This window comes from Squalius cephalus, assembly GCF_949319135.1.
Source record: "Squalius cephalus genome assembly, chromosome: 2".
Lineage (NCBI taxonomy): Eukaryota > Metazoa > Chordata > Actinopteri > Cypriniformes > Leuciscidae > Squalius > Squalius cephalus.
Window position 1 is genome coordinate 47855118 of NC_137123.1, and position 15561 is coordinate 47870678.

At 40.3% G+C, this 15561-nt stretch overlaps 1 pseudogene across 1 annotated transcript; it reads right to left on the reverse strand.

Moving 5' to 3' along the window:
* Window positions 1–4083: 4083 nt before the first annotated feature.
* On the reverse strand, window positions 4084–5711 carry LOC307149394 (zinc finger BED domain-containing protein 4-like; annotated as a pseudogene). The gene has a single exon. The product of its transcript is annotated as a zinc finger BED domain-containing protein 4-like (transcript).
* Between the last annotated feature and the right edge of the window lie 9850 nt (window positions 5712–15561).

The following is a 15561-nucleotide window of genomic DNA, read 5'->3' on the forward strand; positions in this document are numbered from 1 at the left end:
ATGGCGAGAGACAACAAATATTTTGATCTCGTTTGAATTGTGCCCTGAATTACACATAAGATGTTTGTCAATTTAAACGATACATTTTAAAGTCAAGAAAGTCGCAGTTTGATGTAAAACTGTTGAGGTATAAGACTGTGAAAATACGTAATTACAAAGACTACAAACCCAAAAGGCGCACATGTGACGTCACGTCATACATTTTCTCTCAATGAACGAAGCTAACTTTAAAAAAAAAAAAAACGAAGCTAACTTTACTGAAGCTAAGGTCTGTCATTTTTTCTATAGTCTTACGTTATAATCGTAACGTTACGCCGTCACTGAGTGTTTTGTACCAGACTGCACACATACGAGCATGTTGGTGACGTACATAGTGCGAGAGATGTAATTCATTGAGCAATTTTCATATAAAACTACTCTTCTGTTTTATGACAACCTGCGACTTTCTTGACTTTCATAATTATCTTTAAAATTGACAAACATCATCTCTCTATAAATTACAGAAACGTCTGTCTGTCTGTGTGTGTGTCTGTCTGTGTGTGTGTCTGTTAACCACATATCTCTCGAACCGTTAGTCCGATGGATTTCAAACTCGACAGGTGTCTCGCTACGGTCACGAGTAAGTGCAGTGCCAAGTTTGACGTTGTTTGGATGAGAAATGCTAAAGATACCGTTAAATATATCATTTTTAAAAGGTTGTGGTTTAAAAATAAACATTCTGACATTAGAGGGTTGTATCGGTCAGAGCCATATAGATATATGGCTCTGGTATCGGTCAAAGAAGCCCCAAGAAGGTTGTGGTTTTAAAAATAAACATTCTGACACAAACACTCAGTCAGCTTCACTGTTTACTTCTGAATATTATAGTTTGGTTCCAAAACGTGATAAATCAATTTTGATTAATTTGAGTAAAAATGTGTTTTCTTTACCAAGAAAGTGGCAAGATGAAAACCACTATTTTCTGTTTAAAACTTTCACATAGCATCTTTAGGTTATAATATCATAAAAAAATCAAATCCAGATTTGGATTTTCAAAGATCTATTATAAAAACGGATTATTTTTCCCCAAAAATGCAATAAATTCATGACACTTTTTTTCCAAAATGCTATCATATTGAAACTGTTGAAATCAGACATCACTAAGAAATATCTCCTGAACTTTTTTGACGGCGATCAGCTCACAAAAACTGATTTTGCACGGGCACTTTGCACTGCTCCCTGAATCGCGACGCGCTTATTCATTTGTGGATGTAAACTGAATCTATAAGTCAGCTATGCTGTTTACTTCTGAATGTTATATTTCATTCTGGAGCACTTAACGATATCGCTATGCTATTCACCAACTAAACATATCCTATTCAATGTGCACAGTCTCTTTCACGGGCATCATTTGTAGTAGCCTATTCACAAACTGTTTGCTCAAGCATAGCGTTTTCTCGGAGTTCACTGTGTGCTTTCTACCATGCACAAATAAAAATATCACTGAAATTTTGCTGTGTAATTGTAACAATGAGCACTCAAACGCACCAAACCAACAATTACTAAAAACACACACAAAAACTGATTTTTTACGGGCATTTTGCACTAGTATGTGTAATTCAGGGCACAGTTCAGACGGAATAAAAAGATAAGTTGTCTCTCGCCATTGACTACCATAGGCTACATATTTTTTCCGAAATAAGGTCCCATGAGCCGGAAGCGGAGGCTCTCTAGCGGTAGGCGGGCTTTAAGTTCACAGAACAGAAGTCAAGCGCGAGCCAAGCCGAGCGCGAATTCCAGCGCGACGCTTTCAGTTAATGGTCATACAGAGCGATATAAGATGCGAGTAGCTAAACTAAACAGCTGTTTTACGGTTTTATATACACTAATACGATATATCACGATAATGCCATGCACAATATTGTTATACCGTGTATAATTATTTATTAAGAATTTATCATATTTTTAGAGTGCATTTTAATACTTTACCCATCAACCGTTTAAAATACACAACTGCTGCATACTGCGTCAAAGAGGTATGTGCGCACTCTGATGTAAACAAGCCCAACAGGCAATGAGCAGCGCATGGCGGAACAAGTGATGGAGACGCACTGAATGAAAATGCACATTCACTCTCTGACAGCAGATGGCGCTGATGGAACAGCAGAAATGTTGCGGTTACCAAGGTAACCCCCAAACAAAGCATCTGGCCAGGCAGCTACTTTCTCTGAACAGTGTTTAATATGTTTCAAACAAACAGTCATTCAGTTTTTTGTAATCGCAGCACCAAATACTTAGACTTAATAGGCTATTTATTTTCAAACTTATTTTTTTTAATATATTTTAATCCGGACTACAACATGCCCTAGATGTTGATTGAAAATGTTATGATTATCTATTAGTATATACTATTATAATAGTTCGGTAAGTTACGTTAGCACTTTGCAATAAGGCTCAATTAGTTAACATTAGTTATTTCATTATTGAACATAAACTGACGATGATAAATACTTATAAAGCATTCATTACTCTTAGTTAATTTCAACATTTAATTACAAAGTATTAAAATCAAAAGTTGTAACTTGTTTAATGGACCTGAGCTATCAATGATCAGTTGTATTTTTGAACTAATGTCCACAAAGAATAATACTTTCAGTAGCAAATGTAGCTATTGCTCATTGTTAATGTTAGTTAAATACATTAACTAACATTAACTAATGGGACCTTATTGTAAAGTGTTACCTATTGTTCTGTGTAATTCTTTTGCACTTTAATCTGTTTGAAACATTTGCTTTATTGTATTAATATGTTCAGTTATTTTTGTTATAAGAAAAAAGTTATTAAACCTGTTATAGTATGACAACACTTTTTTAAAAGCTTTAGCAATCATCGCAACATGAAAATTTGATATAGTCACATGCCTTATATTTATTTATTTATTTATTTATTTATTGCATATTGGGAATTATTCTAATGTTGTTTCATGATTTTATTTACATGTATATATTTGGCCTGATTTACATGCCTATACATGGATCTTTACGTCTACTGCACCATGAAATCAAAACTGATGATTCTTATTATAAATAATTAATTTGTACACATCTTTTTTTTCAACCTGTCACTCACATCAATAGCAAACCCTGATGTAATGGACTGGGAACATGCCAGTTTCCCACCGCTTAAGTCATGCAGGTCGGCACAAATAAAACGTACGTTATTGATGCGGTTTAAAGACAGGCTACAGATCCTTTGGATACACATTGGGAACATTTCTGTTGCTGCTACAGGGCGGCACATAATAATGCTTACCTTTACACTCAACCTAACTGCTTACCTTTACACTCAACCTAACACCCACTTCTTGTATTCTGTAAGCTACTGGAGACCCAGAATGAGACGTAGGTCTATACTGTACTTTTAAAAGGAGAAAAACTAACCACTGGAAGGATTGTCGTATTAAATGAAATATTAGTTTAAATATGTGTTGTCTTAATTTGCTATGTCAATCTTGTTGTAACTTCAGTTGGACCTTTGTCAACTCCATCAGTTTTTGTCAACTCCATCAGTTTATGTCAACTCCCTCAGCATTTAACACTGTCAGGTGAAGGTTTCTGTTCATTTTAAAAAAGATAGATATATTATTATTATTATTATTATTATTATTATTATTTTATTGTGTTAAAATATTCAAACAGCAAATGAACTACATGATATTATGTCTGATTTACCTAAGAACATTGGTTACATATGTTTAATATTAAAAAGGAGGGTTGAGAATTAAGGAATTTAGGAACTGGATTGTTCATAATAACCCTAAAACAGGAAAAAAAAAATTAGAGAATATATTTTTTCCACTTAGCTCCTTTACTGAATGCCATTATTACATAGGCTAAAGACTTTACACTGTTCACTGAAAAAAATAATTCGTTAATTAACTTAATTTGAGTTCAACTTAATGCATTTGTTTAAATGTAGCTAAAATCAATTGTGTGCAACAATGTTGTTTAATTAGTTTTGTTCCAATGTAATTTTCATTTCAAAGTAATCACACAAACACAAAGTTGTTGTAAATGTAGTTATCATTTATTCCAATGCAAAAAATTACTGAGCAACACTGTTGCATCTAATTCTCAATAGCTCCTCAAATGTTTTTTCATTGAGTCTGCACCGTTCTGGTCTGAATATCTTTCCTGCAACACTAAAGATTCTCTCAACAGGTGCAGAGGAAGCTGGTATGGCAAGATATTTACATGTAAGTTGAGCTAGAGCAGGTTTTCTCTCCAATAGACCAAAGGATCAGTATCCTCTGTAAGACAAGGGGTACTCAAGTACACAGGGAACTCATGTGGGGCTGTGTCAGCTGGCATGGCAGATTGACTTTCCATGTAGGAAAACAGTTTTGGGCGTTTCTTTGGTGGAGCACTGCCATTCATGGTTGCATTCCCTTTTGGGGAGGCAGACTCAACTTTTGCAGTGAGAAGGTTTTTGATTATTACCTGCTCTTCACCAATACACCAATCCAACTTAAACCTTGGGTCAAGCATGGCAGCCACCTGGAAGCATTTCATGTCTTCAAATTTTGTTAAACATCTCTCAAGTGAGTATTGTAGAGTTGAGACAAACTTTTTATTACCGGCCATCTTCATGTTTTTGATAGCATGCCTTAAGCCCCTGACACAAGGGATGATGAAGCTGGAGGTTACTATTTTCTCAGCCTGGCATCTGTCTGTAGCTTCCTAAAAGGGTTCCAATACCTCACAAAGCTCCTGGATTATTTTCAGCTCATATGATATCAGCTGGATGGGGCAATGGAGCTCAGCAAGTACATCACTTGGGACATTGAGAACAGACCTCAGCATCTTTAACTGGCTATTCCAGCAAGTGGCATTCGCAGGCTGAAGTCTGTGCCCTCCGTCTAGGGCATCAGTAGCCAGTGTGGACTTATGACAAAAAGAAACAAGTTTTTGGACCTTTCCCAGTAAGCTCTGGCTTTTTATGGAGCCAGCATCATCCATTGCATCACGAAGCTGAAGAGTGTGGACAAAGCATGAGCTTCTCTCTGGAGGGAAGTAGACCATCTCCTCTTCAACATTCACCACTTCAAAATCAGATGTCTCATCCTGCTCTTCCTCTTCACTTTCAACAACATGCATTGGTGGGAAGAGGGTGAATGTCTTTATCATGTTGGAGGCATTATCAGTCACAATGAATGACACTTCGTTCTGAATATTGTAATTTATAACATCTTCATAAATTCTACAAATGTTTTCAGCTGTATGCCTCCCTTTAAAACGCTGACAGCTCAGCATTACACTCTGCAACATGAAATCTATAATGAAATGGCCAGTCATTCCAAAAAATTACTTCATTGATCGGTTTGACCAAAGATCTACTGTCAGGCAAATTTGCTCAGTTTTTTCCATCAGATTAATCAGATGTGATTTTACAGTAGCTGAGCGCTGAGGGATAAGGTCCTGGCTGAGAGCTCTTCAGGAGGGCATTGTGAAGGAGGGTTGGGCCAAATGCAAAATATTAATGAAATCCTTATTTTCAACAGTACAGAGAGGGAGGAGACCATTTGCAATATATGTAACAACACTGTCAGTAAGAGCAACTTGTCGTCTATTAGTTGATGACCACTTAGAGCTGGAACTGGCTGTTTCAGAAGGATTACCATGATCTTTATTCTGGTTTGGCTGGATTGTGTAATCGCTGGTTTCACAGTACATCAAGATTTCCTGATGTTTCTTCTGTAGGAAAACAAGTACCTCAATGTATATTACTCTTTAAGAGAACAAATATTTCTAATAATTCCACAATTGACAATAATTGTTTTCTTGATTTACAATAAGTAATAAGTAAAAAGTGTGCTTGTATGCTTTTAAAGGAGAACTAGGTAACTTTTTTAACTTAATAAAACTGTCTAGAAATCATTTGGATGGTTAAACAACCTGTTCTGGTGATATTGGTGACTTTCCCCGCTCCCCCCAGCGTTCCCAGGCGGAAAACCAACCTTGCAACTACCGTCCCGGCAAGATAGAAATTGGAAGTCTCGTGAGAAGCGAGAACGAGCGTGAATAAACACACACGCATGTATGATGTATTACCAGATTACCCACCTCGGTAGACATAGCTCCACACGATACAGTTGGCTTGCTCCAATCAAAACAAACGCACATGAGCAGCGGTAGAGAGGGGGAGGATCTTTGGGTATTCATGTGCAATGGGCAAGAATGGCTGCCTCGATGCACAGAGTGGATTCAATTGGCATCCTTTCCAGATTGGCCAGGCTGGGCTGTGTTGTGAGAAGAACGTATTCTGTTCGAGGGCCCCTCTCACTTGTGCATGTGGACACAATGTTGATAAGGTAGTGATATTGTTTTAATTATTATAGATTAAGAAATTGTCTCTTTTTTTTATGTTCATCGGGCAAGGCAGTTGGAGCCTGTGGCATGCGAGCAGCACTTTGCACAGAAATTGAGAGGCGCTTCACTTAATGTCCTCTACATTTGATTATTTTTATTTAGAGATTGTATGAATGAAAAATAAATACAAAATAAAAATAAGAAAAAATGAGGCTACGTTTACACAATGTATTTAGTGTTTTAAAGTACATTTCAAACATTTTCCCAAATATTTATTTTTCATATCTTATATATTATGTTTATACAATTCAGATAAAAATAATAACGCAGAGGGGAAGTGCTTTAAATTGCCATACCTAGTGCTGCACAACTGGCACAGGCTGCCTCTGCGGTGCCACAGGCTACAGTGCCACTGAGAGGATCACAGCATCTCTCTCAGTCTACAAATCTATATTTCAATGACATTACAGTTTGTTCTTTGGTTTCTAGATACAACATTGTAATCTTTGGTGGAGTGGACGGGTATTCAAGAAAGGTAAGACTGCATTTCACTTCAGTGGACACACATTGTATTTTTAGGATAACTTTGCTGCCAGCCACCTGATATCACAAGTCAGGGACCAATTCTATATCCTTCATTTATGGAATTGTAGGGATAATAAAGCTTTTGGTCAATGACGTTTATGATGCTTTTAGCCTACAGATTGCTCTTGGTGGGCAACACTGGGCTGCACTTGTATTGCGAGTCAGTATTGGCCATGCTTGCTTATTTATATTCCACCAGGAACTCAATAGTCACTTTGTAAATCATTTGTGTTTTATGACTTTAATAGAAAAAATTCTGAAAGTTGTTTTCTTTTCTGCAGGTAATGTACTTGAACGCGTCAACCAACAACCGTGCATCAACTGCCTATGGCTTCTTCCTAGAGGCAACTCAAAGACATGGAGTGCCTTCAAGGTAAATTCATAGAAGAAAACCAAAAAAATATATAGCTGCAAGCAGCAATACGGGGCCAAGCCGCTGAAAGGCAAAAACAGCAGAAATTGAATGTACATGAAGAACAGATAGGTTCAGAAGTACAGATAGGATGCAGTGTTTCCCCTGGGGGGAGGGGTGAAACTGCTAGTGTTGCGGAACGGGCGTGTTATGGATACGTGGTGTACATTTTTTAGCAATCTAAAAGCATGTCTAGTTGTTGTAAACTCAGAATCGAAGACCAGGAGACTTGGTTGTTTCTTCAGCAGGATTGTTTATTGAAAACACAAGCTGTCGGTAGCTGCAGTCACCAAAATCTAACTAAAACATTATACATTGTAGCTATATACATTCCAAGGGGGAGGGATTACATAGAGGTGGGAACTCTGAATAAAGCATGCAAATGAAGTGGGAACACACCCTACTCTGAGTCCAATTGAATCAGCATATCTATTCACATGCTGATACTGGCCAGGAACTCCAATTCCAAGAGCCATCCCAGAGCCATTGAAGACAAAAGGTGAAAGTCAATCAACCTAACGATTCAACGTCTGGGCTCCAAAAGGTGAGAATCAAGTGATCTGACTTATTTAAAACACAATAGAGAAAACAGGTCTGGCAGGAAAGGAGACTCTTGCTGGATAAATCAGTCTATAAACTTTATCAGTTTATATACTATTGCAGTGGAAAAACTAAATTAAACATTTAATAAATATGTAATACAACACTTCCCCCTATGAGAGTTCTAATAACTCTCACAAAAATACAAATTTAAACACTTAAAAGTTCATTCTTGTAACTTGATCGTTACAGGCACATAACATGTTCTGTGTTGTTCATATGTAATTGCATGTTGACACTATTGCATGTTGACACAGAAACAAACATGCAATTAGGGTCCGTGAAGTTCTTACGGGTAGTATTCTTTTATGGTTGGACCAGTCATGTTCTCGTGCGAGGCGTGAGTCATTTGTTGAATGAAACACTTGATACTGTGGACGCATACGTAGAACGCCAGTAGGAGAAACAACAGCAGAATTGCTATTTCTTTAATCCACAGCCAGGGTTTACCAATCAAGTTTCCGAACCATGAAGAATTGTCTTCAGTCATCTGGTGTAATTTTGTTGAAAGATCAAGAATGTCTTGTTGGATTTTGTTCAAATTCTCTGTTGGATCCATTAACCCAGTGCAGCATTCAGGGCCGATAATGGTGCAGGCCCCCCCTTGCGTTGCAAGAATGTAATCCAAGGCTACTCTGTTCTGTAAGATCATTATCTTGTGCGAAGCGAGAGTCTTCGTGATGTTGCCCAGGGCCAAAGCCGTATCATTGGCCAATTTCTGTACAGAATCCGACAGGCTTCTGACTTGATCGAGAGCCTGCATAACACTATACGATGGGATTAAGGCTCCAAGAGTTCTTGACCACCACGTTTGAACACAAGTGAGTCCTGGAATGCAGCCATCTTTGTTGGTAGAAGGAGCTGAATCATGTAACTGTGGAGAGCTTGGAGTGGAGTGTGTGTTTTCTCTGATAGCTGGCAGAACATAAACCAAGATGCACCTGCCGTTGAATTGGCTGGGTAGGATGCTGTAGACAGAAGTTCCACATAACCAAAAAGTGCCAGTTGGTGGAGGAATCATACACCACTGATTTATTGCAAAAAGTTTCGGTAGGGATGGATTCCTGGAGAGACAATCGTTTAAATCATTTTCCTGTTTCATTTCTGTAGTAGTGACGTACACATGGGAATCATCTGTTCCTCTTTCAATCACAAAACTGCAACGTTCACGAGGAATTTCACCCAGTGGAGTCGAAACTGGAGCATAATTTTCTATGCACCAGTGGAACATCATTGGCAGGAGTAGATCTGTCATGATGGGAGTAGCTGAAGTTAGGTTGCAGGATGGTAGTCCAGGAATGCAACACTGAGAAACTGGAGGAATGGTTACATTGTGACATGTATCCTTGTTGAATAATCCACTGGTATGATGATCGAATAAGGTACACGTGTCACATTTGGAGATAGGGTGTGCAACCCAAGGGATTCCGGCTCCTACTGAAGGTGCATGTGGCATGCAAACGTTTTTTTCTAGCAAACAAGGCATTTCTTGACATATTCATCAGCTTTAAGAATATGTTGTTTCTGGGGTCTACACTTTGCGCTATGTCCATGATGGTTAGTATTAAGGCAATCTTGATCATGTTGCTGGATGACTGAAGTTCCCGTAGGTGTGTCTCTGCGTTGTGTATTTTTCTTCTGTGTTGGTTGTAGTCTCTGCAGTTGGTCTAGTTGTTTCCTGGAGGTTGGGTCTTCATATGCAGGTGTGTAGGTCAGTGCATATGGTTCTCAGGATGACCGTCAAGTGGTATCTGCACAGAGTTAAGAAAGAAAAACAAAAAAAGAACAACTGCAACAGACCAGTATTCATTGTAAAAACTGCAAACATTAGGGTTGTATCCTCTGTTCAATCTGAGTCTGCTAATTGTGGTTCCTTCTTTCCCTATTTCTTAATTCATGAGACACCTAAAAGGAACAGTGAGGTGAGGATGGACTATGGTTGGGAAGGGCCTATAAGGGAATCTTCACCGCAGGGTTGGCCCCCGAAAGCCTGTTGCTTCCAGTTCTTCCCTGGGCTCCTCACTGGTCCATGTCCTATCCTATCCCTGTAGGTGGAGGAACAACTTTACAGTGTGAAACATGAGTCCAGGTTTTCCTTCCCTGACACAATACTGCAGCTGCTGTAATCAACATAACTTGATGTGGTCCTTGCCACTTAGGCTCTAATGGTTTGTTTTTGAATGACTTTATCATGACCCATTGACCTGGGACGATTGTGTGTCCACCTTCTGGTGGAGTCTGCCAACATGACTCAACTCTCTCTCTGGCACTCTGTACTGCCTTTGTAAGGTGTTCACAGTAAGAGATCAGGGCATCTGAGGCAATGTGAACATCAGCATTTCTAAGATCAATCACACCTGGCATCTGCATTGGGCGTCCTGTAATAATCTCATGAGGGCTCAGTCCTACTGATCTGTTAGGTGACGCTCTCATACTACACAGTACTGCTGGCAGCGCTTCAAGCCATGACACTCCTTCCTGATGCATTTTGCTTAACCTGATTTTGATTGTTCTGTTCGCCCGTTCAACCTGTCCTGATGCTTGTGGCCTGTTGGGACAGTGCAGATTCCACTTAACCTTCAACATTCTGGACACCTCCTTGACAACCTGTCCTGTGAAGTGTGTACCTGATCTGAGTCAATGCAATCTGGTAATCCCCATCTGGGAATGAAATCAGTGACAAGACATTTAGCGGTATGTGCAGCTGTAGCATGCCCTGTTGGATAAGCTTCTATCCATCTTGAGAACTTGTCTATTACTACCAAAACGTCAGTTTTTCCCTTACAACGAGGCAACGATATGTAATCGACTTGCAAATTTACATTTACATTTACATGTAGTATCTACACTTCTCCTCTCCAGTCACCCTACCACCTGCCCTCTAGACACCTGCCCTCTAGACCCCATCCCCTCACACCTTCTACAAACCATCTCTCCCACACTTCTACCATCACTCACACACATCATCAACTCATCCCTCCATACTGGCACTTTCCCCACAGCATTCAAGCAGGCTCGGGTTACTCCACTGCTTAAAAAACCAACGCTAAACACATCATTTGTAGAGAATTACAGACCTATCTCTCTCCTACCATTCATTGCGAAGACACTTGAAAGAGCTGTTTTCAACCAAGTAACATCCTTCTTGTCTCTAAACAACCAGCTAGATGTCAACCAATCTGGCTTCAAGAAAGGGCATTCAACTGAGACTGCATTACTGTCAGTCACAGAAGCCCTACGGATCGCAAAAGCTGCTTCCAAATCTTCAGTCCTCATTCTTCTGGATCTGTCTGCTGCCTTCGACACTGTGAATCATCAGATCCTTATGTCCAGCCTCTCAGCACTGGGCATCACAGGAACTCCTCTCCACTGGTTTGAGTCCTATCTCACAGGTAGGTCCTTCAAGGTCGCATGGAGAGGCGAGGTATCCAGAGCACATCAACTGACCACAGGGGTTCCCCAGGGTTCAGTTCTTGGTCCCCTCCTCTTCTCCATCTACACCACATCACTGGGACACATCATCCAGGCACATGGCTTCTCCTACCACTGCTATGCTGATGACACACAGCTCTTCCTCTCGTTTCAACCAGATGATCCCACAGTAGCTGCACGGGTCTCAAGCTGTCTGGCGGACATCTCCACATGGATGAAGGAACATCACCTACAGCTCAACCTGGCAAAGACTGAGCTTCTCGTCCTCCCTGCCAATCAGTCACTACAGCATGACTTCACCATCCAGCTAGATTCATCATCAATCACCCCATCAAGGTCGGTCAGAAACCTTGGAGTAACGTTTGATGACCAGCTGACCTTCACAGATCACATTTCAAAGACAGCTCGATCATGCAGGTTTGCACTGCACAACATCAGGAAGATCAGTTCTTTCCTAACTGAGCATGCAACACAACTTCTCGTCCAGGCCCTGGTCATTTCTAGGCTTGACTACTGTAATGCTCTTCTGGCCGGACTTCCAGCATGTGCAACCAAACCCCTACAGTTGATCCAGAATGCTGCAGCTCGCCTTGTCTTCAACGAGCCCAAGAGGGCACACGTCACCCCACTGTTCATCTCTCTGCACTGGCTACCTCTCGCTGCTCGCATCAAGTTCAAGGCATTGACGCTTGCTTACAGATCTGTCACAGGCTCAGCTCCCTCCTACTTTCACTCACTCCTACGAGTCTACATCCCTACCAGACGCCTACGATCGGTCAACGAGCGACGCCTCGTGGTTCCATCACAGAAAGCCACAAAATCACTTTCCAGAACATTCTCATTCACAGTTCCATGCTGGTGGAACGCTCTCCCCACCCTCATCCGGAACGCAGAATCCCTGACAACATTCAAAAGACAGCTGAAAACCAATCTATTCCGTGAACACTTAACCTCTTAAAAAAAAAAAAAAAAAAAAAAAAATTCCTTTCCCTTTGAAACATCACTTATCAGGCTTATGCTACTCTGAATAATGCCTGAACTTCGTATTTTGAGCACTCCTTGCGTTGTTGTTGTTTTTGCCTCTTCATGATGACTCGCTTAATTTAGTCCTAATTTGTAAGTCGCTTTGGATAAAAGCGTCTGCTAAATGACTAAATGTAATGTAAATGACTTGCAAATGACGAAATGGTCCTGGTGGAGCTGGGGTATGTGCTGCTGGTGTAATGGCTGCTGGTACATCATTATTTTTCTGACATGTAACACACCTTTTGGCTGTTTCTGTGGCTACATTTCTGAATTTTGGATTCCACCATTGATTTGAGAACCTGTGATTCATCGTTGCTGGACCACTGTGACCCAAATTGTGTATTTGTTGAGCCAAATATGGCAGCAGTGATTCGGGAGCAACATACTTCTCCCCTTTGGTCCAGCAGCCAGATGAATCAATGGTGGCTCCTTTGTCTAACCATGTCCATGCTTCATATAGAGGAACATCTTTGTACAAATCAATGATAGATTCAGGAGGCAGAATTGTCTTCTGTGCTGTACTACCTGAACACACTTGTACAGTTACATAGGAACTAGCCTGTTTAGCTGCTATATCTGCAAGAGCATTACCTTTAGCTTCTGTAGTGTTAGTTGTGAGATGTGCTTTCACTTTGATCACCGCTAATTTCTTTGGAAGTTTCATGGCAAACATAAGATCTTTCACTAATTCAGCATGCTTAATGGGGGATCCAGCAGAAGTTAGAAACTGTCTGCTTTGCCAAATGACACCAAAATCATGAATAACCCCAAAAGCATACCTGGAATCTGTGTAGATATTTGCAACTGATCCTGAAGCTAGTGTGCATGCTCTAGATAAAGCTACCAGTTCTACAGCCTGAGCTGAAAAATGATCTGGAAGACGACCTGAAGCTACCACCTCAGTGGTGGACGTTACTGCATAACCTGCTCGTCTGTTCCCTTCAATTACTTGAGCTGAACCATCAACAAACAACTCAAATTCTGAATTTTCTATGGGAGTTTCTGCTATTTCACTTGTCGCTGCGTATGTAAGCGTAACACAATCATGAGTCATTTCGCCTTCATCCTCTAACACAACTTCAGTCATTGCAGACATCATACATGTTGAGGGGTTTGTGACTGGTGCACGCTGTAAAACAATGTTCAGGGCTGTGAGAGTAGTTAACCAATTTCCCCAACGAGAGGAAGTGACAGAAGTGACTTTTGCTTGATTCATTAGTGCGGACACTGCGTGAGGGCATTTTACATTTACCGTCTGACCTAACACCATTACTGATGAAGCCTGAAGCGCTAGATGAACTGCCTGTACTGCTCTGAGGCATGGTCCCATACCTTGAGCTACTATGTCAAGTTTACCAGAATAGTAATGAATTGGACGTAAACTGCCCCCATAATCTTGCATTAGACATGCAGTCATAAAGCCCAAGTGTTCATGGACATAAAGCACAAAGGGTCTATCAGCTTGGGCAATTCCTAATGCTGGTGCTTGACATAGTGCTCTCTTCAAATCATTGAATGCTTTGAGGTGAAGTTCTTCCATACAAACAATATCTGAATCTTTACCATGGCCTTTCAACAAGTCATAGAGAGGCTGAGCAATCGAGGCATATTCTTCAATCCACGGTCTACAGTAACCTGCTGTTCCTAAAAATGAGCGTAGTGTTTTAATGGTAGTAGGCGGAGGTATGGCTTTGACTGAAGCCGCTCGATCCTGTGTAATGGATCTATTTCCTGCACCAATTGTTTGACCCAGAAATGTGACTTGCTTTTTAGCAATTTGAGCTTTGTGAAAGCTGCATTTGTGTCCTTTTTTATGCAAATAGTCCAACAATGATGTCAATTCAGTTTGATGTACCTCGTGATCTGTTGAGGCAATCAAAATATCATCGACATATTGGATCATAGTGGACTGTTTTACTGGACATTCTGGGTCACACAAATCACGTCTGACAGCCTGATGGTATACGGTCGGGGAGTTTTGAAATCCCTGAGCCAATCGGGTCCACTGATATTGTTCATGGTCAACTGTGAAAGCTAACCATGGCTGGCTGTCAGAGTGCAATGGTACAGAAAAGAATCCATTAGACATCAATTACTGAAAAAATCTTACAATCTAATGGTAAGCCATTACAAATTGTAGATGGATCTGCCACTAGCGGGGTGATTTTATCAATGTTTTTATTGGCTACTCTGTAGTCTATGGTGAGTCTCCATGTCCCATTGGATTTTCTTGATGGGCCATATGGGTGAGTTACAGGGGCTGTTGGTTTTAACTAGCACTCCTTGTGTCAGCAACTTTTCTACAATAGGTTTGATTCCCTGTATGGCTTCCTTACTGATCGGATACTGTTTGGTAACCGGGGGTGGAGTTCCTGTCAGTTTGACTGGTTCTACACCTGTCAATAAACCACAATCATCCTTGTCATTAGCCCAAATTGGATGATTCAGTAAGAAAGCATACTCTGGAGGGATTGCATTATTGGTAGAAACGTGTGCTGAGGAAATTTTAATGCTAGCAGATTCTGAGGACATGTCTAAATTTAGATGTACTTGTCTCAGGAGATCCATGCCTAAAATTGCACCTGTATTCAATGGAGCACATAGCAATTTTGTCGTCAGAGTTTTCGGGCCAAATTGTACCTCTATGGGCGGGGTTTCATACAAAACAGAATCTTCACCTATTACGCCAGTTAAAGAAAGTTTGGTTTTCTTGTACGGGATGTCTAAACCTTTAGCCAATTTTGTAGGAATTATTGTAATTTCTGCACCTGTATCAAGCAAAAAATCAATCTCTCTCTCTTGTATGCTACCTTTCACAAAAATTATTTTGTCATTGTGATGGATTACAGGGGAAAGGTAGCTACTCACAGCCCCAACAATTAGTTTTTTTCCTGGTCTTGTTGTGCTCTTAGAAGAGCCTGAACGAGCTGTCCTAAAGTTTCAGTGGACACTTGCGGAACTACATCAGGGTTGTAAGCCGGCTGAGAAGGAGCAGAATTATGCATTCTATTTCTTTTATTATCTTGCAACTTCTTCCTACATTCTTTCTCCCAATGCCCTAATTTTCCACAGTAGTGGCATGTACTTTCTTTTTTAGTCCATCTATTGTCTTGTTTCATTGGGTTAAACGTAGCTGCTGCTATTCTCACTTGGGTTTTA